The sequence below is a fragment of the Saimiri boliviensis genome, chromosome X (genome assembly GCF_048565385.1).
Source record: "Saimiri boliviensis isolate mSaiBol1 chromosome X, mSaiBol1.pri, whole genome shotgun sequence".
In the NCBI taxonomy this organism is placed as follows: domain Eukaryota; kingdom Metazoa; phylum Chordata; class Mammalia; order Primates; family Cebidae; genus Saimiri; species Saimiri boliviensis.
This window is the reverse complement of record NC_133470.1, coordinates 124627825-124652225: the sequence shown is the minus strand read 5'-3', so window position 1 is coordinate 124652225 and position 24401 is coordinate 124627825. Positions and strand designations below refer to the sequence as shown.

Genomic DNA, 24401 nt, shown 5'->3' with positions numbered 1-24401 from the left:
GAGGCAGGGGCAGCACTAGTGCTGCTGTTCCTGTGGTTAGCTCTGCAAAGGCTATCACTTCACAGGCCAGTTGGCAGGAGGAGTTCAGGGCAAGTGAAATCACTCTTTAACCTCAACTTTTGAAGGGGGCATTTTCTCATTCCCAACAATCTTTATACCTCCAAATGAGCAAGTTCTTCTAGCCTGATCCTGTGAAAGACAAAAGCTGCTTACATAGCCATGTGATATGGATTGCATCTGTGCCCCCACCAAATCTCTTGTCAAATTGTAATCCCCAATGTTGGAGGTCAGGCCTGGTGAGAGGCATCGGATCATGGCGGTGTTTCTCATGAATGGCTTAGTACCATCCCATGGTGCTGTTCTGTTCGTGTGTGTGTGTGTGTGTGTGTGTGTGCGTTTATGTGTCTTCTATCACTTCAGGGTCACTACCTGAGACATGGGACACCGTCTGCAGAAGTCTGACCTGCAGACCCTGACTCAACTACAGATGAATAAATATACTCTCACACCATTACAATGTTTCAAGTGGGCTAGGGATGGCCATTGGCTGCTTTCAGAGGGCGAAATGCAGTCAGTCGACCCAGACCCTCTGTCCATCACACATTTATTCCCTCAAGATTTTACAACAGAGGTTCTAAGTTAACACACTTGTGGATAATTAACATGGTGAAGAGAATGGTTTTACAACTGATAAAAGCTTTTGGTTCCGGGGCCCAGAGTAAATGCAATTAACAGGTAATTCCCCTTTCATCCATCCAGGAGAGACCATCCAGCACAAAATTAACATGAATAAACAGAGTGGAGACAAATGGGTGTCGGGTAATTGTTTTGATCAGTCTCTATCTCTTTCCTATACTAATGTTAGTGAGCTGGCCAGACACCTTTGGCCTGCCCCAATAAAATCTTTCGGCCTTCCAAAAGGTTTGAGACTAATCTATAACCTTTCCCAATAGATCTTTACAATTTTGCCACCACCCCAAGTGAATAGCAACATTTAGAGGTAGCTGAGGTTTTATTTTGGACAACAAAAAAAGTAATTGAATTGTTTTGCAGCTGGAGGCATGGGTAAGGTGGCGGGGAGAGGGGGTGGTCTCCAGGCAGTAAACTCCCCTGAGAGTGGGCTGAGGGCTAGGGCTGAGCCTCACGTGGGTATCCTGTTCCCTGTGCTCCGCTGCACAGGGGCCTCCCTCCCAGGCTCTGGGGCAGTCTCAGGAGGGGCAGGCTGGGAGGGGCTGCTGCAGCTGTTCACTTGGACAAGACATCAGAGGATTTGGACACCAGCTTCCCATCACGGGTTTCAATCTTCTTCACAACTACAGTCCTGGTGGTGCTGGTGCTGGTGGAGCTGAAGTAACTGGAGCCCATGCCAGAGCCAAAGCTGGAGTTCAGGCTATAGCTGAGGCTGGGGCTTGTGAGGCCCCCATAGGCCGAGCTCAGACCACCTGCATAGCCACCGGTGGTCTTTGTATGGATGCTCATGTTCTGCATCCCAGACTCCAGCTGGCTCTCCTTGCCCTCCAGCAGCTTCCTGTAGGTGGCGATCTCAATGTCCAGGGTCAGCTTGATGTTCATCAGCTCCTGGTACTCACACAGCTGCCATGCTATGTCCTGCCTGGCCCACTGCAGAACCGCCTCCAGTTCGGACAGCTTTGCACTGGCATCCTTAATGGCCAGCTCCCCACACTGCTCAGCATCTGCGATGGCAGTCTCCAGGGAAACCCTCTGGTCTTTGAGGCCCTCAATCAAAGCCTGGAGCCAGCTGATGTTCCAGTTCATCTCAGAGATCTCAGCCTTCGTACGACGCAGGTCATCCCTGTGCTTCCCAACCAGCATCCGCAACTCCTCATACTTGATCTGGTACATGCTCTCAGCCTCTGCCCAGCTGTGGTTGGCGATCTCGTATTGTGCCTTGACGTCAGCAATGATGCTGTCCACACCCAGGGAGTGGCTATTGTCCGTGGACAGCACCACAGACGTGTCTGAGATCTGGAACTGCAGCTCTCAGATCTCCTCTTCATACAGCTGCCTGAGGAAGTTGATCTCGACAGTCAGCCCTTCCAGGTGAGACTCCAGCTCTACCTTGTTCATGTAAGCTTCATCCACGTCCTTCTTGATGAGGACAAATTCATTCTCCATCTCTGTACGCTTGTTGATCTCATCCTCATACTTGTTCTTGAAGTCCTCCATCAGCCCCTGCATATTGTCAAGCTCTGCCTCCAGCATTAGTTTCTCATAGCCCAGAGTCACCAGCTGCCGCCTAAGGTTGTTGATGTAGCTCTGGAGCATGTTATCCATGTTGCTCCGAACCATCTGCAGGAGGCTCCACCTGGTCTCCAGCATCTTGTTCTGCTGTTCCAGGAATCGTACCTTGTCGATGAAGCAGGCAAACTTGTTGTTGAGTGTCCTGGTCTGCTCCTCCTTGGTGCACAGGCCTCGATGTTGGGGTCCACCTCCAGGTTAAGGGGGCTCAGCAGGCTCTGGCTGATCGTGATGGCGGTGATAGCTCCCATGCCGCTGGCCCCACCATAGCTTCCACCCAGGCCATCCCAGAAGCTGCTGCTGCCCACTCGGAAGAAGCTCGAGAAGCTGATGCGGACACCAGGCCCACTCGTGTATGAGCAGCTGCTGAAGGCCTGGGGCCTAGAGGTGGACACCTTGTAGGACTTCTGGGTCACCCTGATGGACATGGAGAAGGCAGGATTGGAGGCAGGCGGGTTGAACCAGGTGGCGATTCCAGAAGGAGCAGAGAAGCTTCTTCTTCGGTGCTGTTCTTATGATAGTGAGTGAGTTTTCACCATATCTGGTTGTTTAAAAGTGTGTGGTGGCTGGGCACGGTAGCTCACAGCTATAATCTCAGCACTTTGGGAGGCCAACGTGGGTGGATCATGAGGTCAGGAGATTGAGATCAGCCTCGCCAACATGGTGAAACCTAGTCTCTACTAAAAATACAAAAATTAGCCAGGGTGGTGGCATATACCTCTAGTCCCAGCTACTCAGGAGGCTCAGGCAGGAGAATTGCTTGAACCCGGGAGGCAGAGGTTACAGAGAGCCAAGATCGTGCCACTGCACCCCAGCCTGGGTGATAGAGCAAGACTCCACCTCAAAAAAACAGACTATGGCACCACCCCTTTATTTCCCTTTTTCTCCTGCTCCCCGCTCTTTCCCTTTTCATCTTGCACTAGCCATGTGATGGCTGGCTCCCCTTTCACCTTCCACCACGACTGTAAGTTTCCTGAGGCTTCCCCAGAAGCTGAGCAGATGCCAGCATCAATCTTCCTGTACAGCCTGTGAAACCATGAGCCAATTAAACAGTTTTTCATTATAAATTAGCCGGTCTCAGGTATTTCTTCATAGCAATGCAATAGCCTAATACACCATACAAACAGAGGTGCTGGAGACTTCATGTTTTCCACCATCAAGAACTATCAAGAGGCCGGGTGCGGTGGCTCAAGCCTGTAATCCCAGCACTTTGGGAGGCCGAGGCGGGTGGATCACGAGGTCGAGAGATCGAGACCATCCTGGTCAACATGGTGAAACCCCGTCTCTACTAAAAGTGCAAAAAATTAGCTGGGCATGGTGGCACGTGCCTGTAATCCCAGCTACTCAGGAGGCTGAGGCAGGAGAATTGCCTGAGCCCAGGAGGCGGAGGTTGCGGTGAGCCGAGATCGCGCCATTGCACTCCAGCCTGGGTAACAAGGGCGAAACTCCATCTCAAAAAAAAAAAAAAAAAAAAAGAACTGTCAAGATTTCCCAAAGAAGGCTTGGTCACATCACTGGGAGATGTGGGAAGGTAGAAAGGTAACGTATGGATTGGAAGACTTATAACTTTAGTGATGTTGGAATGCTTGGTAGAGCAATTGCTAAAGAGAAGGACCTATCTTACATTGCAGGCACCTTTGCCATCTTTTCTGTTTTGCAAAGTGTATAGGCCAGTGTTTCTCAAAGTATATTTCACCTATTATCCGGATTCCTGAGTCCTGACCCATTAAACTCAGCCATCTGCATTTTTAAGTAGCTTCCAAGTAAATTCTGTTATTGTATTTTATAATTTAATTTTTGAGCAGATGATGCATTCACATGGCACAAAACTTTAAAAATATAAATGTATAGCATGGAAGTCTCTCTCCTATTTCTGTGCTCAGCTGCCTGGTTCTCACCTTGCCCTGCCCCTACCTGACATAAAAATCCAGGTGACCACTGTTATTTATTTCTTATGAATCCTTTCAGAGTTTCTTTATCAAATATAAGCAAATGAAGATTATATATAGTACATCTATATATAATATAGTCTATAACATATATGAGCTATAAAATATATTTTAGATATATTCAATCTATTGTATACATAATATAGATTATAGATTATATAATATAAATGATCTATATAATTATTCTAATATAATCTATAATTTAGAATAGTCTATATATAATATACAGATTATATAAATAAATATCACTTCTTCCCCATAAGAAGTAGCCTACTTTACATATTGTTCTGCACCTTTAAAAAATAATGTAATTTAAAGATCTTTTCATATCTGTCATAGAGAACTTCCTCACTGGTTTTCACAAGTGTATAGCATTCCATTACACGGATGTACCAGACTTTATTTAACTAGTTACTTTTTGGTGGACACATGGATTGTTTCCACTATTCCATTAATACAATCAATGGATATACTGAATTATTTTATAAACACATCATTATGCAGATCTATGATACATTTCCAAATAGGGAGTTACTTCTCTAATTAATTCTGGTGCCCACTGGAACTTAGGAACCATTGGCTTAGGGGTTGCTGATACAATTGGACTAATTTACATTGGTTTAAGCCTTTATATTAAGACTTACAGAATGGCAGAGCTGGAGAAGCCCTTATATATCTTCTTCCTCACCTTACAGATGAGAAAATTGATCCTATACGAGGGAAGCTATTTGCTCAAGGTTACACAGCATATTGGTAGTAGAGCTGAAACTGGAACCCAAGTCTCCTTACTCCTAGGGCAGTGTTCTGGTGCCTGTGGTTATCATCAACAAATAAATGTGGAGTGCTCTGTGCAGTATAGTGTAATCTCTATCTGGGGCAAATAGGGCATGCATTGGAAAGGGATACATACAAATGCAATGTAGCCTGTGTTAAATGCCAGATCTCTTTAGGCATGGAATGACAGACTTTCATAAGACATCAGAATTAAACAGATAAACTGTTCCATAAACTGTTTTGAGCTCCTGGCCTTACACAGAATGAAGAAAGGCCAGTGGTTTCCTATGTATCTAATTTAATCTAATTTGTAAATTCTGAGAAGAGCAAAACTTTTGTGTCTCTATGCATCTTCTTTAATAGGCTTGTTGGAGAAGGGAAAGTATCGCTAGTGATTTACTACTGAAGACCAAACCCCTAAACAAGGTGACTTGGAGTCTGTAAATCTCAATGGGGTCTATTTCTTCTTCTGTAGATTCATTTCATGATGTACAAAAAGATTCCTAGAGCAAACCAAAGTCCTCTAGAAAAAACAAGTGGTGTTTGAAAGCCCCTCACACCCAGAATCTCTTCCCCAATGTTAGAGAGTTATCTTTTTCAGCTATGGCCTCCGTGAGATGCTTGCTGCCTCTGTCACCTTTTATTTATCATTTATTTGTTTGTTTGTTTGTTTGTTTTAGAGACAGAGTCTTGCTCTGCCACCCTGGCTGGAGTGCATTGGTGTGATCATAGCTCATGGTAACATTGAATTCCTGGGCTCAAGCAATCCTCCCACCTCAGTCTCCTGAGTAGGTAGGTTAGGACTACAGATATGCATGACCATGCCCTGCCAATATATATTTTTTTGGAGAGATGGGATCTCTACACGTTGCCCAGGCTGGTCTCAAACTTTAACCTTTTATTCATTGTGGAGATAAGGTAGAATGGTGTTAAAGCAACTCTCATCAATCTCAAAGCTCTCCAAATCCTTTTGTAGCAACTTCAACATTGTTTTCAGTATCTTAGCCAAATAAAGGGGAAGTTTTTGTTTTGTTTTTTAACCATGTTAATCATTTTATGGGGTATTGTACAAGCAGGCTGATGGTTTGTTTGTTACACTTATTTCTGATCTCAAAAGGAGCAAATATCCTAGTTGAAGAGTTCTGGACAGGTATCAAGGGAGCCTGGGATTTTGAACTGCAAGGGCTATGTGCAGCAGTCAGAGGAAATGCATCCTTTATGCCATTATCAGACACTATACTGTTCTAATTTTGATGAGGACAAGACAATTGTTAAGTAAAGTGCTCCTCACTTAACAGTTTAATCAACCATAGCTCTAATAGCCTCTCCTTTTTCTGGTCAGCAATCACTAGTGTCTCCTGAGAGAGGGAGTGGAAGAGAGAATCTTCAGAAAATAGCAGGTAAAAGCAGCTGAAAGAAATTAAATTTGTACTTCTGAAATACATCGTCTAGTAGAATGACAAGAGTCTACAGCTAAGGCCCTGCACTACTATCACCCACTGCCATTTCCAGGGAGGGGATGAACTAGGATTTTATCAGTCTCATAGTGTTTAGCCAAGAACTGCTAGATTGTTGAAATCACCTAACATCCTTTCCCCATGTCTTATATATACATCCTAGGATACTAGGCCACTGTTTCTCAAAGTATAGTCATTGCAACACATCTATGAGAACCAGCTGGAAAACTTGTTTTAAAATGCTTCATCTCAGACTACTGAAACAGAATTGCTGACAGTGGGACCCAAGGTATCTGCATTTTCCTCAATTTGAGTGGGTAAATCTGTTACATCCTAAAAGATAAGAACTGCTGCCCTTATGGAGATCCTTTGGCAGTCCCTGTTCCTTCTGTTCAGATGGCTCCAAGGTTGTAGACACATATTTTGATATCTTTAGAAAAGCATGAATTGTTGGTCTCTACTAATGCCAAGTGCATAGAGAGGACATCCTTCCTGGATGGCAACAGAGTAGGAAATCTTAATCCCAATACACCGTGTAGTCTTGGACAAGTCCTTCCTTCTTCTATGGGTCTCATCTAAAATGAGAACCTTGAACTGGACAACAGATAAAGATCTTTCTATTTCTACACATTTAGAGCAAAACACCCAAAGTAGCCAGCCTTCCAGAGCAATCTTTCCACTAGTTGCCTATTAGTTAGTTATATCTTCAAGTGCTCCAATAAGAGATCCCACAATATCTTGATCTATACAAGGCAAGTTTATTTTTTACTCACTTAATAGTCTAAGTCGGTGATTCAGGGCTGGTATAAGGGTTTGAAGATGTTAAGAGCACAGGTATATGCTATCTCATTGCTCCCCATCTTGTCAACATTCCCACCTGTGGAAGCGGGGAGCTTGGGCAGAAGGAGGCATGCTTCTTTTAAGGGCACAGATTAGAAGTTACATGTATCACTTCTACTTATGTCCTACTGGCCAGGACCTAGCCACATGGCCACATTTATCTGCAAGGGATGTTGGAAAATGCGGTCTTTATCTGAGCTGTCCTATGCAGCTAAAATTCCTATTACTATGGAAAATGTGACAGTAGATATGGTGGGTAGTCAAATAACAGTGTTTGTCTCTGTCCCCCCAAAGACTACTCAGTTCACTAGTTTGTTCCTCACTGGCTGTAACTAAGTAAGGAGGTTCGTGATGAAAGGAGTAGAACAGGGTCCCATGGCCTGGTATGGAATGGGCTAAGGGTTAGCCTTAAGTGGACTTTGGATCCTGAAGGGGCAGAATATCTTTCCTTCAAAAAGAAGAAAATAATAAAAAAAGACTGTTGTCATCTGCAAAGTCTGATCAAGTGGCTGGATAGAGTCATAGATATCTTTGAATGAATTTTATTTTTCTGCTGAACTCAAATAATGCCTATCTAGGCATCATTTCTAGGATATTGGTAAGAACTGATTCCTGTTTTCCTTTATTGTCCATCCGTTTGTATAAAAATGCATGTTATTTATCAGTATGGAGTATTATAAAGAACATGGGCGTGGGTATCAGAGTGTGACTTTAAGCAAATCTTAACCACTCTGAGTTTTAGTTTCTTCATTTGTTAAAAGGCAGAAAAATAATCTAATTCAAGGAATGATTATGTATCAGAATCTTTGAATACACTCAGAATATTGCACATATTAGGCATTCAATGACTATTCTTTTAATTAATACCAACAATAACATGGATATTTTATTTATAAGTGTCTATTATATATGTACCAGGCACTGTGCTGGCTTCTACATAAATTGCTGGGCTGACACATACAATTTTTAGTGTCTAGGAGTTACGGAAAACGCCTTTACAAATAGCTGCTTAATTACAGCTGTGTGAATGAATGTGGATTACTGCTTTCACTTAATAGAGAGCAGAAACTTGCTCTGCGTCTGGGACAGGACTCGGACAGGTAATGGTGCCAGAGGAGAGTTAACCAGTGACCCTAATTTGATGATGGTTTCCATTTATTTCTTCCCTCAATAAAACTCAGTTTACTTAGCTTTCCCTGCTTTGTTGATACTTCACCTGTTGACTCTATCAGAGACCATCTGATATCTCAGAAACATAAGTCTAAGAATCACATGTACCCCATAAATACATGAAACTATTATTTGCCCAAAATAATTTAATTTTAAAAAATCTTTAGCATTCTCCCTCTCTCTGAATCATGCTAACTTTGAGACTAATCATAGTTCAAATGCCAGACAGTCATTTACTGGCTGAGGGACCTTGGTAAGTTACTTCCATCTTCTGACCTTCAGTTTCCTCATTTATGAAGTGAGTATATTAACAAAACTCACTTCATAGGTTTGTTGTGAAGACTAAATGAGATAATGGATGCAAATTGCTTACCATGGTTCCTGGCACATAGCAATCAACAAATGTTAGTTGTTTTCATTCATGCATTAATTCATTCACTAACTGAGTGGTTGTTATGTGTTGGGAAATGAACTCGGAATGAACTAGAAATGAGCTAGGCCCTGTGCCTTCCAAAATCTTACAATCTCGCTGGAAAGCCAACACAAGATATAACCTATGATATGTTCAACATAAAGCTGAACTGAATATGATTCATGACAAAACAAGCTCAGGGGAGAAAGTGATCATTGTGGCCCAGAGCAGTGTTTTTTTTTTTTTGTTTGTTTTGTTTTTTTTTTTTTTTTTAACAGAGTCTTGCTCTGTCACCAGGCTGGAGTGCAATGGCATCACCTCACTCGCTGCAACCTCCGACTCCCTAGTTCAAGTGATTCTCCTGCGTCAGCCTCCCTAGTAGCTAGGATTACAGGCATGCGCCACCATGCCCAGCTAATTATTGTATTTTTAGTAGAGATGGGGTTCCACCATGTTGGTCAGGCCAAGCAAGTCTCGAACTCGTGACCTCGTGATCCGCTCACCTCAGTCTCCCAAGTGCTGGGATTATAGGCGTGAACCACCACACCCTGTCAGCAGTGCTTTAAAAACTTTCCTGGCTTGAGTTTCACTTTCTTCAAACCTCAGAGCCTTTTTTTGGACTACCATTTGAAAATCAGTGGACTAGAGTGAGTAAAACTTTATTAGAGAAGAAGAGACAGGTGGGGCTAAAGCTGTGCTCATACGTAAGGCAATAATGGAAGAAGAGCAGGCTGGGATGGGTTGTGGAGGGTTTGAAATGGTCAGACAGATAATTTGGTCTTGATTGCTTTAGCTCAGAACTTCCTAACCAGTGTGCCAGGATTACAGAGAAGCCCTCTGGCCTGCAAGTGGCCTATTCATTTGTTTCTCACAATGTGCTATACCATTTGCTATGTCTGCCATGCCCTGCAAAGGGAAGCACTACTTTAGATTTCCCAGAAGCCACATTGTTGGGACGGGATTTTGAAGCATGCCCTGTAGCCAAAGGTAAAGATGAAGAAACCTAGATTAGTACATGGAGGGTTGCCTAATCCCTGAGTCACACTACGGAATATCCAAACCCAGGGTTGCTCTGCCTTTTCCCCCACTACCCGTATATGGCAAAGAGCTGCTGCCAGCTCTCACTGTCTGTAAACCTAATATCATTATTGACAAGAGAAAGGAAAAAAAAAATTCAATGCCCACTCACCCAGCTTAGCCCTGGAACAAAAACCTTTGAAAATAGGATTATAGTCCATGCACATGTAGCAAACTAGAAGGCTCTATATTTTGCTGAACATACTTTCTTTTTTCCCGACCCTATGTAACAGGACCCCAGAGTTTCATGTCAGTGGTTTTATAAATTACTAAACAAAATAGATATTTGGTTCCTGCTTAATTGTGGTTTGGTGAGCTTTCCAGAATTTTCTATTCATAACTCTTTCTTTCTTCTGTATTTTCTTTTACATGACACCCACTCATATGATATTGTCTCTGTATTCTAAAGGTTCTTGATTATAAGCAGTAGAAACCAATAATAGCTAACCTAATCAAAACAAACCAAATTTGTTGAAAGGATGTTGGGGGTGGCGGATAGCTCCTAGAATCAAGGGGAAGTTAAGGGCCAGCCTTTAAAGATGACATGAACCAAAGGGATTTCAGGGGCCACCAGGAAGCACACGACCTTCTAGCAGGAACGATTTGGCCAGGGTACTATAGCTGCAGTTGGGCATCGCCCAAAGTATAATGACTAGATACTAATCATCCCTGTCTCTCTGACAGTCATTCCAGATTTATAGTCCCAGGAACAGGGGAAGAGGGAGGACGAGGATCTTTATCCTACACCTCCTGTAGTTGAGTCTGGGTGCTGTGTCTCACCAATATCTTACATCTTAGGAGATCATTTTCAAATAGGAAGAGGATGACTGGTGGATGGCAAAGAAGTAAGCCAACAAAGAAAGCAATGTTCCTAGCTCCTACACAGTGTTTCTCAAACTGCTGAAGACATATTGTTGCAGATAATGCCACATAATTGCATTGCAAGGTGAATTTTGCAAGTGCTTTATTAGCATTTTGTTTTAATTTTAACAGCTGTATTGAGACAGAATCGACCTAATTTCACAAGTTTAAAGCTTTGTACATTTTGACAGGAGTACACCTGTGAAAGCATCAACATCATCATAATGATGAACATACAAATCACTCCCCAAAATTTCCTCAGGATTCTTGGTAATCCCTTCCTCTGCCCCACTCTGCCTTCTATCCTGTCCCCCATCTTCAGGCAACCATTTATCTGCTTTCTGTCAGTATAGATTAATTTACACTTGCTGGCATTTTATGTAAAGGGAATAATATAGTATGTACTCTTTGTATGGGTTATTTCACTCAGCATAATTATTTTGAGATTCATCATTGTTGTTATCTACAGTTCATTCCCTTTTTTGATGAATTGTAGTCCATTGTATGGACACAGCACAATTTGTCTATTCATCCACCTGTTGATGGATGTTTGGGTTGTGTGACAGTCTGTTTTAGATGTCAAACTTGGCTAGGCTATAGTCCCAAATTATTTAATTAAACATGAATCTAGGCGTTGCAATAAAAGTATTTTGTAAATGTGATTAATGTTAACGATCAGTTGACTTTGGGTAAAGGAGATTATCCTACATCATCTGGGTGGATCTGATTCAATCAGTTGAAAGGCCTTGAGAGCAGAACAGAGGCTTCCCTGAAGAAGAAAGTCCACCAGTGGACTACAACTTCAGTGATTGCCCAGAGTTTCATCCTGCCCTTTCTGATGGCCTGCTCTCTATGATAAATCCCTTAATACACTGTATGTGCCCTACTGGTTCTGTTTCTCTAGTTGAATGCTGACTGATAACAGGTTGTTTCTGGATTTTAGGTGTTACAAATCAAACTCATGTGAACATTTGTGTACATGTCTTTGTATGGATATATGTTTCCTTTCTTGTGGATAAATACTTCAAAGTAGAATAGCTGAATCATATGGTATGTATTTACATTTTTACCAAATTGTAAACTTTTTCCTGAATCGGTTCCGTTTTCCATCTTTATCAGCAATGTATAAATCTTCCACCTTCTTCACACTCTTTCCAACACTTGACATGGTCAGTCTTTTTAATTTTAGAAATTCTAATATGTGAGGAGTAGTTTGTCACTGTGGTTTTAATTTGCATTCCCTTAATGACTGATAATGGTGAGCATTTTTTCATGCACTTATTTGGCAGATGTGTATCATCTTTGGTAATGTGTCTGCTCAAATCTTATTCCCACTTTAAAACTTGGGTTATTTTCTTTTTATTGATTTTGAGAGATTTCATATATTCTAGACACAAATTCTTTATCAAACACATTATTTGCAAATACTTTCTTCCATCTGTCAATTTTTTTTTCATTCTTTTAACAGTATCTTTAGACAGGCAGAAGTTTTTAATTTTGGTGAAGTCAAATTTATCAATTTTTTTCTCTGATGAATCATATTTTTGGTGTCATATCTAAGAAATCATTGCCTAATCCAAAGTCACAAATATTTTCTCTTATGTTTTCTTCTAGAACTTTTATTTTTAGGTTTTCTATTTTAGATTTAGGTCTATGATCCTTTTTATGTTAATTTTTATATACATAGTGGGATATGAATCAAAGTTCATTTTTGTGCGTTTGGATATCTAACTTTTTCAGTACCATTTGTTGAAAACACTACATTTTCTCCACTGAAATGCCTTTACAGCTTTGTCAAAAATCAGTTGTTGCTAGCTTGGTGCAGTGGTGTGTATGTGGTGCAGCTACTTGGGAGGCTGAGGCAGGAGAATTGTTTGAGGCCAGGAATTTGAAACCAGCCTGGGCAATGGGCAACATATCAAGATCCCGTCTCTTAAAAACTCAGTTGTTCATATATGTGTAGGTCTATCTCTAGTCTCTCTATTCTGTCTCATTGGTCTATTGTTTATCTTTATGCCAGTACCACATTGTCTTAATTACCGTAGCTTCATAAGAAGTCTTTAAATCAGATAGTGTTAGTCCATCATCTTTGTTCTCAAAATTGTTATGGCTACTCTAGGTCCTTTGCATTTCTACGACTTTTAGAGTCACATTGTCAAATGCCATAAGAAAGGCTTCTGAAATTTTTAGTAGAATTATGGTAAATATGTGGAAAAAATGAGACAGTTGACCTCTTAACAATATTTAGTCTTCCAACCCATAAATAAAATGTAATTACAATTTATTTAGATCACTTTAATTCCTCTCCCTAATGCATTGTAGTTTTCAGTGTGTAGGCCTTATGCATCTTTTGTCAGATTTATTGCTAAGTATTTAATATTTTTGATGTTATTATAAATGGTATTTTAAAATGTAGATTTCTGTTTGTTGATTGTTAGTGTAATAGAAATATACTATGCAATTAATACATTATACAAGACGTACAATTGCTTTTTCTGTATAGATCTTATGTCTTTCAATCTTGCTAAACTCACCTATTAGTTTTAGTAGCTGTTTTGTATACTCCATCAGATTTTCAACATAGACTTTAATACCGTCTGCAAATAAAATCAGCTTTACTTTACTCTCTGCCTTTTGTTTCTTTTGTTGGCTAATTTCTCTGGCTAGAACTTCCAGCATAACATGGAATAGTAGTAAGAGTGGATATCTTTGTCTTGTTTCTGATCTCAGTGGGGAAAACATTCCATCTTTCACATAAACAGTGATATTATTGTAGATGCCCTTTATCAAATTGAGGTTTCTTTTGGTAGCTAGTTTGCTCTGAGTGTTTATCAGAAATGGATGTTGGACTTTTTTCTGCATATATTGAGATGATCATATAGTTTTTCATCTTTGTTAATATGGTGAATTATATTGATTGATTTTCAAATATTAAACAATCGTACATTACTGATACAAACCCCAATTTGTCATAATGCATTATCTTGATTTTTGTATTACTGGATTCAATTTGCTAAAATTTTGTTTAGAATCTTTGCATCTAAGTTCATGAGGGATTTTGGTCTGCAGTTTTCTTTGCTTATACCAACTTCATCTGGTTTTGGTATTAGGGTAATGCTTTTCTCATCGAATGAGCTTGGAAAGATTTCCTCCTCTTCAATTTTCTGGAAGGGTTTGGGTAGCATTGTTCATATTTCTTCCTTAAACATTTGGCAGAATTCACAAGCAAGGAAATCTGGGCTTAGAGTTTTCACAGGAAAAGAGTTTTAAATATTAATTCAATTTCTGTAACATATCTAGTGTTATTGAAGTTATCTACTTCTTGAGTGAGCTTTCATAGATTGTGTCTCTCAAGAAATATGTACATCTAATCTAGGTGTTGATTTATTTATTTATTTTACACGGTGTCTTGCTCTGTCACCCAGGCTGGAGTGCAGTGGTGCAATCATGGCCCACTTCAGCCTTGACCTCCCAGGCTCAAGTGATCCTCCTGTCTCAGCCTTTCAAGTAGCTGGGACTACAGGTGCATGCCACCACACCTGGCTAATTTTTTAAAAAAAGTTTTGTACAGATGGAGTCTTGCTATGTTTCCCAGGCTAGTCTCTTCTAGGCTCAAGTGTTCCTCCTGCCTCGGCTTCCAAAAGGTTCTGGATTACAGGCATGAGCTGCTGCTCCCAGCCAGGTGTTGAATTTTTAGGAATAAGTTGTTTATAATATTCCCTTATTTTCTTTTTAATATTTGTACTAGATATTGCCTCTTTCATTAATAGGCAATTATTTTTTTTTTCCTGATCAGTCTGAATAAAAGTTTATTTATTTATTTTTTTCTGTCAAAATGCCAGCTTTTGGGCTGGGTGTGGTGGCTCATGCCTGTAATCCCAGCACTTTGGGAGGTACAGACGGGTCACATGAGGCCAGGAGTTTGAGACTAGCCTGACCCACATGTTGAAACCCTGCCTCTACTAAAAATACAAAAAAAAATTAGCCAGACATGGTGGCGGGAGTCTGTAATACCAGATACTCGGGAGGCTGAGGCAGGAGAATCACTTAAATTGGGAGGTGAAGATTGCACTGAGCAGAGATCACGCCACTGTGCTCCAGCCTGGGTCACAGAGCGAGACTCCATCCCCTCACTCAACCCTCCAACCCAGCTTCTGTTTTCATTAGTTTTCTGCATTCCTTTTATGTTTTCTACTTTTTTTTTTTTTTGAGAAGGAGTTTCGCTCTTGCTACCCAGGCTGGAGTGCAATGGCGCGATCTCGGCTCACCGCAACCTCCGCCTCCTGGGTTCAGGCAATTCTCCTGCCTCAGCCTCCTGAGTAGCTGGGATTACAGGCAGGCGCCACCATGCCCAGCTAATTTTTTGTGTTTTCAGTAGAGACGGAGTTTCACTATGTTGACCAGGATGGTCTCGATCTCTTGACCTCGTGATCCACCCGCCTCGGCCTCCCAAAGTGCTGGGATTACAGGCTTGAGCCACCAAGCCCGTTTTTGTTTTTGTTTTTGTTTTAAACTGGTTCAGTCTTCAGTATTTCATTTCTTCTACTTAATTTAGGTTTTATATTCTCTTTTTTTTTTTCTAATTTCTTTTGGTTTGGTTTTGACTATGTGTGTGTGTGTGTGTGTGTGTGTGTGTGTGTGTGTGTCTGTGTGTGTGTGTGTGTGTCTGTGTGTGTGTGTGTGTGCGCGTGTGTGTGTGTCAGGGTCTCTATTGCCTAGTCTAGAGTGCAGTGGCACAATCATGGCACACTGCAACCTCAAACTCTTGGGCTCAAGTAATCCTCTTGCCTTTGCCTCCTGAATAGCTAGGACTACAGGCGTGTGCCATCACGCTTGGCTGAGTTTTTAATTTTTTTTGTAGAGATGGAGTCTTGCTAGGTTTCCCAGGCTGGTCTTGAACTTTGGGACTCAAGTGATTCTCCTGCCTTGCCTCCCAATGTTCTGGGATTACAGGTGTGAGCCACTGTGCCCCAGCCTCTTTTCCTAGTTTCTTAAGGAGGAAGCTGACATTTGATACTTTGTTTCTTTGCTAGTATAAATGTTTAGTACTGTAAATTTCTCCCTCCATACTGCTTTGGCAACATCCCACACATTTTGATACGTTGTGTTTTTGTTTCTATTTTGTTCAGAACATTTTCTAATTACCCTGTGACTTCTTCTTTGGCTGATTAGTCACGTAAAAAAGGTGTTATTCAATTTTCAAATGCGTGGAGATTTTCCTAGATCTTTTTTTAAATTGATGTCTCATATAATTCCACAGTGGTCAGAGAATACATTTTCTATGACTTAAATCTCTTTAAATTGAGATTTATTTTATGGCCCAGAATATGGTCTATGTTGATAAACATTCCATGTGTACTTGAAAAGGATATGCATTCTGCTCTTGTGGGCTGAAGCATTCTATAAGTGTCGAGTAGTTCCAATTGATTGATAATGAATTGAACTATGTCCTTACTGATGTTCTTTCTGCTTGTTCTATGAATTATTAAGAGTGGGTATTGAAACACCCAACTAGAATTGTGTAATTACCTATCTTTGAAATTTGAATAGTTTTTGCTTCGTGTGTTTCAAAGCTCTGTTATTAGGAGCTCTGAGGCGCTGTTCATTTTTTTCCAGTATATTTTCTCTCTGTTGTTCAGATTGGGTAATTTCTATTTTTCTAACTTCCAGTTTGCAGATTATTTATCTGCCCTCTCCATTTTGTTGTTGAACCCATCCATTGAGGGTTTCTTAATTTTGCTTATTATATTTTTTAGTTCTAAAATATCATATTTAGAAAATATCTTCTGGTTCTTTTCTGAAACTTTCTAGTTTTTCATTTGTTTTAATCAGGTTTATAATTGCTTATTGAAGCATTTTTATGATTACTGCTCCAAACTGTCAGATAGTTCTGACACATCTGCCAAATTGGTGTGAGCATCTATTGATTTTTTTTTCTTACATTTGAATTGAGATATTCCTAACTTTTGGTATGATAAGCAATTTTTGATGGCAACTTGGATATTTTAGATATTATCTTATGAGACTGACTATCTTTAAACTTCTGTTTTAGCTGGCTTTTTTTTCAGAAAATGAAGGGTTGTGTTCTGCCATTTTACTGCCATGTAGAGGCAGTAGTCCAAGTCTCCTACTCAACCTCTGTTGACATCAAGATTGAGGGCTATGTATTAGCAGTGGGTAGAAATGAGAATTCCAGCTCCCCACTAGATCTCCATTGATACGTACCTGGCCGAGAGACATGAGAGTGCCTTTTTAATGCTGTCCACATGGCCTCCATTGACACCACAAGGAGGAGGTGACCTTGTGGTCATACTAACTTTCCCTAGAGGATAAACAGGCACATTTTACTGCTGATTGGGTAGAAACCCAGACTCCCCACATAGTTCCCACTGACACTGTATGTGTATGGAGGGTTGGATTGTTATAATCCAGCAGGAATGAAAGTTTTAGGTGGCTACTCTGACACCTCTCCAGCAGCACAGGGGCTGGGACAACTCATTATAGCCTCATGAAACTGGAAGTCTAGGCTTACCACTCAATCTCTGCTGGTATAGGTGGGGGTGGTATCATCTTTTTCAGTGGCACTTGGTTGAAGTGGAGCGGTTATTGCATAAAAGCTTACTGTCTTGGCCAGGCACAGTGGCTCATGCCTGTAATCCCAGCACTTTGGGAGGCCGAGGCAGGCAGATCACGAGGTCAGGAGATTGAGACCATCCTGGCCAACATGATGAAACCCCATCTCTACTAAAAGATAAAAAAAAAATTAGCTGGGTGTGGTGGCACATGTCTGTATTCCCAGCTACTTAGGAGGCTGAGGCAGGAGAATTGCTTGAACCCAGGAGGAGGAGATTGCAGTAAGCTGAGATCACACCATTGCACTACAGACTAGGTGACAGTGTGAGACTCTGTCTCAAAAAAAAAAAAAAGTTTACTGTCTTGCTAGGCTGCTCATTTCCTGATCTCTTTACTAGAGGGAGCAGGAATTTTTCATTGAACTTGTAGCCATCTCTAGGTTGCAGGTTTCTTCAGCTCCAAGTCCAGGATATACGAAGCAAAAGGGAAACCCAAAAGGGAACTCACCACTTTGTAGCTCCTTGGGTCCCCAGGTTTCTAGCCAGTCTGGCTTCTTCTCTCTACCTCTTTAGATTTGTTTTGTATATAATTTCAAGGACTTTTAGTTGTACTTGGCAGGAGGATCAGGAAAAAATACATCAACTCCATCTTCCCTAAAGCAGAAGTGCCACTATCCTCTGCTTTTATTTTTGAAACATATTTTCACTTAGTATGAAATTCCAACCTGACATTTTTTTCAGTGCTTTAAAGATGTTGCTTCACTGTCCTCTCATTTGCATCATTTCTCTCTCTCTTCTTTTGTTTTTTGTTTGTTTGTTTGTTTGTTTTTTTTTTGGTTTGTAGAAAGTGATTTATTTAGAAAAAGAGAAACAGGAGGAGAGAGAAATAAACAGCTAACTTTCATGCTGAGTGAGAGAATCCAGAAAGATGGGATCCAGGAGAAGAAGGTAGCTTCCACACTGAGTGGAAGGGAATAGAGACAGATGGAGTTTAGGAGGGGAAGACAGGCTTCCACAAGAGAGTGTGGAAGGGGACCCCAGAGGGGAAATCCAGAAAAGAGAAAGATGGCTTCCACGAGAGTGTTTGAGGAAGGGGACCCAAACATGGAGTCCCTGCATCATTTCTCATGAAAACTCTGTTGTCATCCTTATTTTTGTTTTTCTATACAGAGTGTGTAATATTTCTCTGGCCATGTTTGAGATTTTCTCTTTTCGCCCCCTGTGGAATGTGATCTAAGAAGTTAGGAAGCCATCCTTCTGAAAGTTAATGTTGTACGGTAGAAAGAGCATAGAGCTCAAGAGATCTGGTTTCTCTTCTTAGCTCTGCTGGTGACCTGGAGCTACCCCCAACTTCTCTCTGGATCTCATACTGTTTTCTTGTAAATGAGAAGTTTAGACTCCCACATCACTTCCAGCTCATTCTTGCGGCAACAACAGTAATGAATAAAACCTATCAAACACTAGCAATGTGTCCAGCACTGTTCCAAGCACTTTACGTACATTGAGTAATTTATTTTTGGCCCACCTTTGTGATGTAGGTTATTTTATTATTATCCCTATTTATAGGTGAGACAACTGAGGCCCAGAGAAGTTAAGTGGCAGAAGTGGATATTGGACTCTTGTTATTCTGGCTACAGAAGGCATGCTGTTAACCAGTGTTGCTCCTGGTGTACAGCTCCAAGTCAGCAGGGCCACACTCCTTTTCTGGCTTGTTTTGAAGGCTTTTTTGGCCTGTCTGTTCAGTGAGTTTCCAGGAAACTGGGGCTTAGTCGTCCTTCTTTGCAAAGTTCAGTTGGTGCACACTAATGTGCAGACTGGTGTGATATTTGCAGTGTTAGATTCTAGATTCCTTGGGTTCCTCCAGCATATCTCTTTATCTCTTTAGGGACATAGTTTGTAAATAGCAGATTCATTTTGTCTGCTTTTGTCAGTCTCTTCCATCAGTCTACTTTCAAAAGATCTCTGCCATCTCTTCTTTCCCAATATTAGTTTAATATTCTTCATATCCAAGTGTGTTTCAGCCTGACAGATAAGAGAGAAATCAGTGGGGTTTTTTTTTTCATTATCTCTGGCCAATCATCAATATGAAATTTCTCTCTTTTTGGACCATGCCATTCAAAACAAAGACTAATACACTTTACGCCTCTCTGTGAGTTCCAAGAATTCCTGACACGAATAGTGTGGAATCTGCTTGGTTCCTTGTCCCCAAAACCCCGTTATTCATAGAATCAAATCCCCTTCACAGGTCTCCCTTGGAGCCTCTTGAGCCCAATCTACAGGTGCAGTGAGCACTACTCCATCTCTGGAACCAATCCTGCCTTCCAGCAAGAATATAAGGGCTTTCAGTTCAATGCTCAGGTTCAAGAAAAGTTTTGTTATGACACCATACTAATGACTTCAGTCTTGATCCTGAATCCAAGCCCCTATCTTATAGCTCTGTTCTGATTCTGGCCTTTTGTTCCTGGGCATCTGTTTGTGCCCTGATAGTCCCCTATAACTAAGAGTCTCCCTTATTCTTTCTAGTGCTTTTTCTACCTCTCCCAAGAAATTAGAATTTTTCTCCAGTGTCTGTGACCATGCAGCCTTGTGAGTAACTTCCCTGATCCTGCCTGCCCTGTGGAATCTCTGAACACCAGCTGCTTCTAGAATTTCCAGCGCCTTGTTTAACACACCTGTCAGGATATCCCAAGTCTTGGTCCCTTGAAATTTGCTTGACTTGCTGTAATTTACCTTTCTGTCTACACTGTGTGATACAAAAGGATTGGGGCCTAGTAGATGTTTCCGTTCCCTTGATAGTGTATTTTACACTAGGACCTTGTCCGAAGAGTGGTCCCTGGACCAGCAGAACCAGCAGTGCCCAGGAGCTTTTTAGAAATGCAGAAAATTGGGCCCTACCCCAGACTTACTGGATCAGGATCTGCATTTAACAGGTATCTGTTCTAGGGCTATCCGCTGATTCACTACCAAGTCAATGAACTACACTTCAGCGTCTTGCTTATAAGATTGTTTACTCAGTTGTAATTTAAGTTCCTGGAAGGACAGGCAATCCATGTATCTTGTTCACTGCTGTATTTTCAGTACCCAGAACTGTTTGTGGCAGATGATAAGTGATGAATAAATATTCGTTGAAGGGTGGCCTTGGAAGTTACTTAAAATCTCCGTGCCTCATCACTTTCCTTACCTGTAAAATAAAGACTTAAATCCCTACTTCCAGGTATAAGGATCAGACGTAAAAAAAAGAGATGCAGAATTGTCCATATTTATTCTAACACATCTCCTCACTAAGATGTGTATCTGCTTGTTTTGGGGTGAGCTGGATGTTTTAGTTACTTTGCCTAAGTATTACCAAAGACTTGTTCTATAAACACTATCTGTTTGGAGGGGTCTTTGTAGAGAGATTTGTTCATCCATTCACTCATTAATTTAGGAAACATTAATTGAATATTATGTGCCAGGCACTATTCTAAGTACTAGTGACTGGAGAGTCTCCTTCATGGAATTGGTTAACCCCTTTATTAAGCCCTCTCTTGCTTGTATGTCTTGTATAAATATTTGGACCCTGTATACTCAATACTGTAACTCGAGTTGTTTCTTCTCACCTAGAAGCAATCAAACTCCAAATGATGCTGCAAACTGAACCACTCATGAACATGCCATTCTTCCGAGGACTCTTAAATCTACCCCAGGAGGAGCCCTAACTGTTGTTTCCCATTCGACATCCTTTTTCAGCACGAAGTAGCCATAAAGAGTCATTGCCCCAAACCCCCTAACAGCAGTTAGTGTGATATCTCCACAGTGGGAAATGTGGTAGGAGTTATTAAGAAATTATTTGAGGCAGATAGAGAGGAAAAGGGGTCCTTGGGAAATTTTCATTTTTTAAAGCATCTCTGGAAAATTTATTGTAAAGCCCCAGCTCTTAGAGCCTGGTCGGCAACCTTTAACATGCAAATGTCAGCCTTTAGAAACTGGGTCCACCATGCAATACTATGCAGCCACAAAAAAACGATGAGTTCGTGTCCTTTCTAGGGACATGAATGAATCTGGAAACCATCATTCTCAGCAAACTGACACAAGAACAGAAAGTCAAACGCTGCATGTTCTCACTCGTAGGCGGGTGTTGAACAATGAGAACACATGGACACAGGGAGGTGAGCATCACACACTGGGGTCCGTTGGGGGGCCAGAGGAGGGACAGCATGGGGTGTGGGGAGGTCGGGGAGGGATAACATGGGGAGAAATGCCAGATATAGGTGATGGGAGGATGGAGGCAGCAAACCAGCTTGCCATGGATGTACCTATGCACCAATCCTGATTGATCTGCACATGTACCCCAGAACCTAAAGTACAATAAAAAAAAAAAAAAAAAGAAAAGAAAAGAAAAAAGAAACTGGGTCCACCTAACATGGCGATTCCAGAGGCCTTCTTGCCCTTGCCCCACATGTTCCTGGCAACATGGCAGCCCCCACATATCCCCAGGTGTGTAGAACATCCTGGTGCCCTGTATTTGCATATTAAAAGCTAAGGTGGGAGGGCCAGCTTTTTTGAGGCTCTGTGAATGACATGCCTAGCGAAACCAATCCCCTGAGCCCTATGCAAATCAGACACTGCCTACTCTAGCCTCCGTATATATACCAGGCGGGTATCCATGGCAGATGGGGTTCCCTCTTTCAGCTTTGGAGCCTCCCTCCTTCTTTCTCTGTACAGGGGATCTTCTTCCTTCTGCCCTCCTCCCTTCTTTCTTGCCTATTAAACTCTCTGCGCCTTAAAACTTAAATAAATAAATAAGTGCTGGTGAGCAGAGCAGTGAATGAAACGAAGTCCTGCTAGAAAGTTTACATTCTAGGAGGAAGAGACAGACATTAATCAAATAAAATAATAAGACAGCAGATGATGATTTTTTCAAAGGAAACTGTAAAGTGGGTAAGGGGAGAAGAGAGTGTTGGTGTGTGTGGATGTAGAAGGATGATCAGAGAAGGACTGTCTGAGGAGAAGGCATCTGGGCAGATAGCTGCAGGAAGCCAAGGGGCAATCCATATGGATATCCAAGGGCAGTGTTTTCCAGGCAGAGGAATAGCCAGTGCAATGGCTCCAAAATGGGAACACGCGGTATGTTTAAGGAACAGCAAGGAGACCAGAGTGACTGGAACAGAGTGGGAAAGCAGTGTGAACAATGCAGGTGCTAAATCAGGTGAGGCTTTGCAGGTTATAATATGGATGCTGGCTTTTACTCTAAGTGAAATTGAGATACTTGGAAGATATTCAGTGAGGAATGATGTATAATCTAACTTAAATTTTAAATGGGTCACTGCAGTTGCTGTGTTAAGTAAGAATAGGCTTTAAGGGAGTAAAAGCAAAACAAAGAGATCAGCTGGAAGGCTGTTGCAGTAATCCAGGTGAGAGAGAATAGTAGTGTGAATCAAGTCGGTGGTGATTGAGGTGGGAAGAACTGATCAGATTCTGATTTTCTTTAAGAGACAGTGTCTCATTTGTTGCCCAGGCTGGACTTGAACTCCTGAGCTCAGGTGATCCTCCTGTCTCAGCCTCCTGAGTAGTGGAGACTATAGGAGCATGCACTGTGCCCAGCTCTGGTGATGTTTTGAAGAAAAGTCTAACATATTTTGCAGATATCTTGGGTATGGAGTGTGAGAGGAAAAGGAGCTAAGGATGACTTCAAGGCTTTTGATTTCAGCAACTGGAAGGGTAAAGCTGCCATCAAGAGAAATGGACAGGATTTGGAGACGAATCAGGTTTGTAGAGAGGGTAATCATGTGTTCTCTTTAAACATTGTCTGAGTCTGTTTTTGCTGCTATAACAAAATACCTGAGACCAGATAATTTATAAATAATAAAAATGAATTTCTTAGAGTTCTGGAGTCTGAGAAACTCAAGATAAAGGCATCAGAAGGGTTGGTGTCTGGTAAGGGCCCAGTCTCTGCTTCCAATGAATGTTGCATTCTCACATGGCAGAAGAAATAGAAGGGCACAGAAAAGTAGGGAGGCAGCTCTCTGAAGCCTCTACTGTAAGGGCACCAATTCCATTCATGAGAGTGGAGCCCTCATGACTTAATCACCTTCCAGAAGCACCACCTTCAAATACCATTACCTTGGTGATGAGCTTTTCATGTACATATATATTCAAACTATAGCAAACATGTTACATTAAGATGCCTATTAGATTTCCAAGAGGAAATGTTGAGTAAACAGTTGGATAGATGCATCTGGAATTGAGAGAAACCTGAAATGCACATATAAATAAGGAAGTCTTCAATGTACGTATGGTAGTTAAAGCCATGGGACTGGGTGAGATCACCCAGGGAAAGAGTAGAGTTGCACCTCTTTATCCATGGGGGATAAGTTCTAAGACTCCCTGTGGATGCCTAAAACCTCAAATAGTATGAAATCTTGTATACACTATGCTTTGTCCTATACATATCTATGATAAAGTTAAATATATAACTCTTTTGAATCTTCTTTAGGAAAAAAAGAAAAAGAGTTTAATTTATAAATTAAATTTAAACTGATAAATGAGGCATAGTAAGAGATTAACAATAGCTAATAAAATTGAACTATTATAAAAATATACTCTAATAAAAGTTATGTGAATGTGGCCTCTATCTCTCTGTCAAAATACTTATTTTATACTGTACTCACTCTTCTTGTGATGGTGTGAGATGATGAAATGCCTACACGATGAGCTATAATGAGGTGGATGACATAGGAATTACGATGTAGCATTAGGCTATAAAACTTGAAGACTAATTTTAAATTTGTACATTATTTCTGTAGTTTTCTATTTAATACTTTCATACTACAGTTAACTGTGAGTGACTGAAATCATGTACTGTAAAGTGAAACCATGGGTAAGGGGAGACTACTGAATAAAGAAGAGAAACAATTCAAGATCTGAATTGTGGGGCACACAAATGGTTAGCGGTCAGGAATGTGAGGAGAAATCAACAAAGGGCACTGAATAGGGACAGCCAGCAAGGTACCCGGTAAGAAAATGCTATCCTAGGCCTGGCGCCATGGCT

The 24401-nt window shown here is 41.2% G+C and overlaps 1 pseudogene; it reads right to left on the bottom strand.

The window, feature by feature from the left end:
* Positions 1-1245: 1245 nt before the first annotated feature.
* LOC101050899 (keratin, type II cytoskeletal 8 pseudogene) lies at positions 1246-2687 on the bottom strand (annotated as a pseudogene).
* Positions 2688-24401: the final 21714 nt, after the last annotated feature.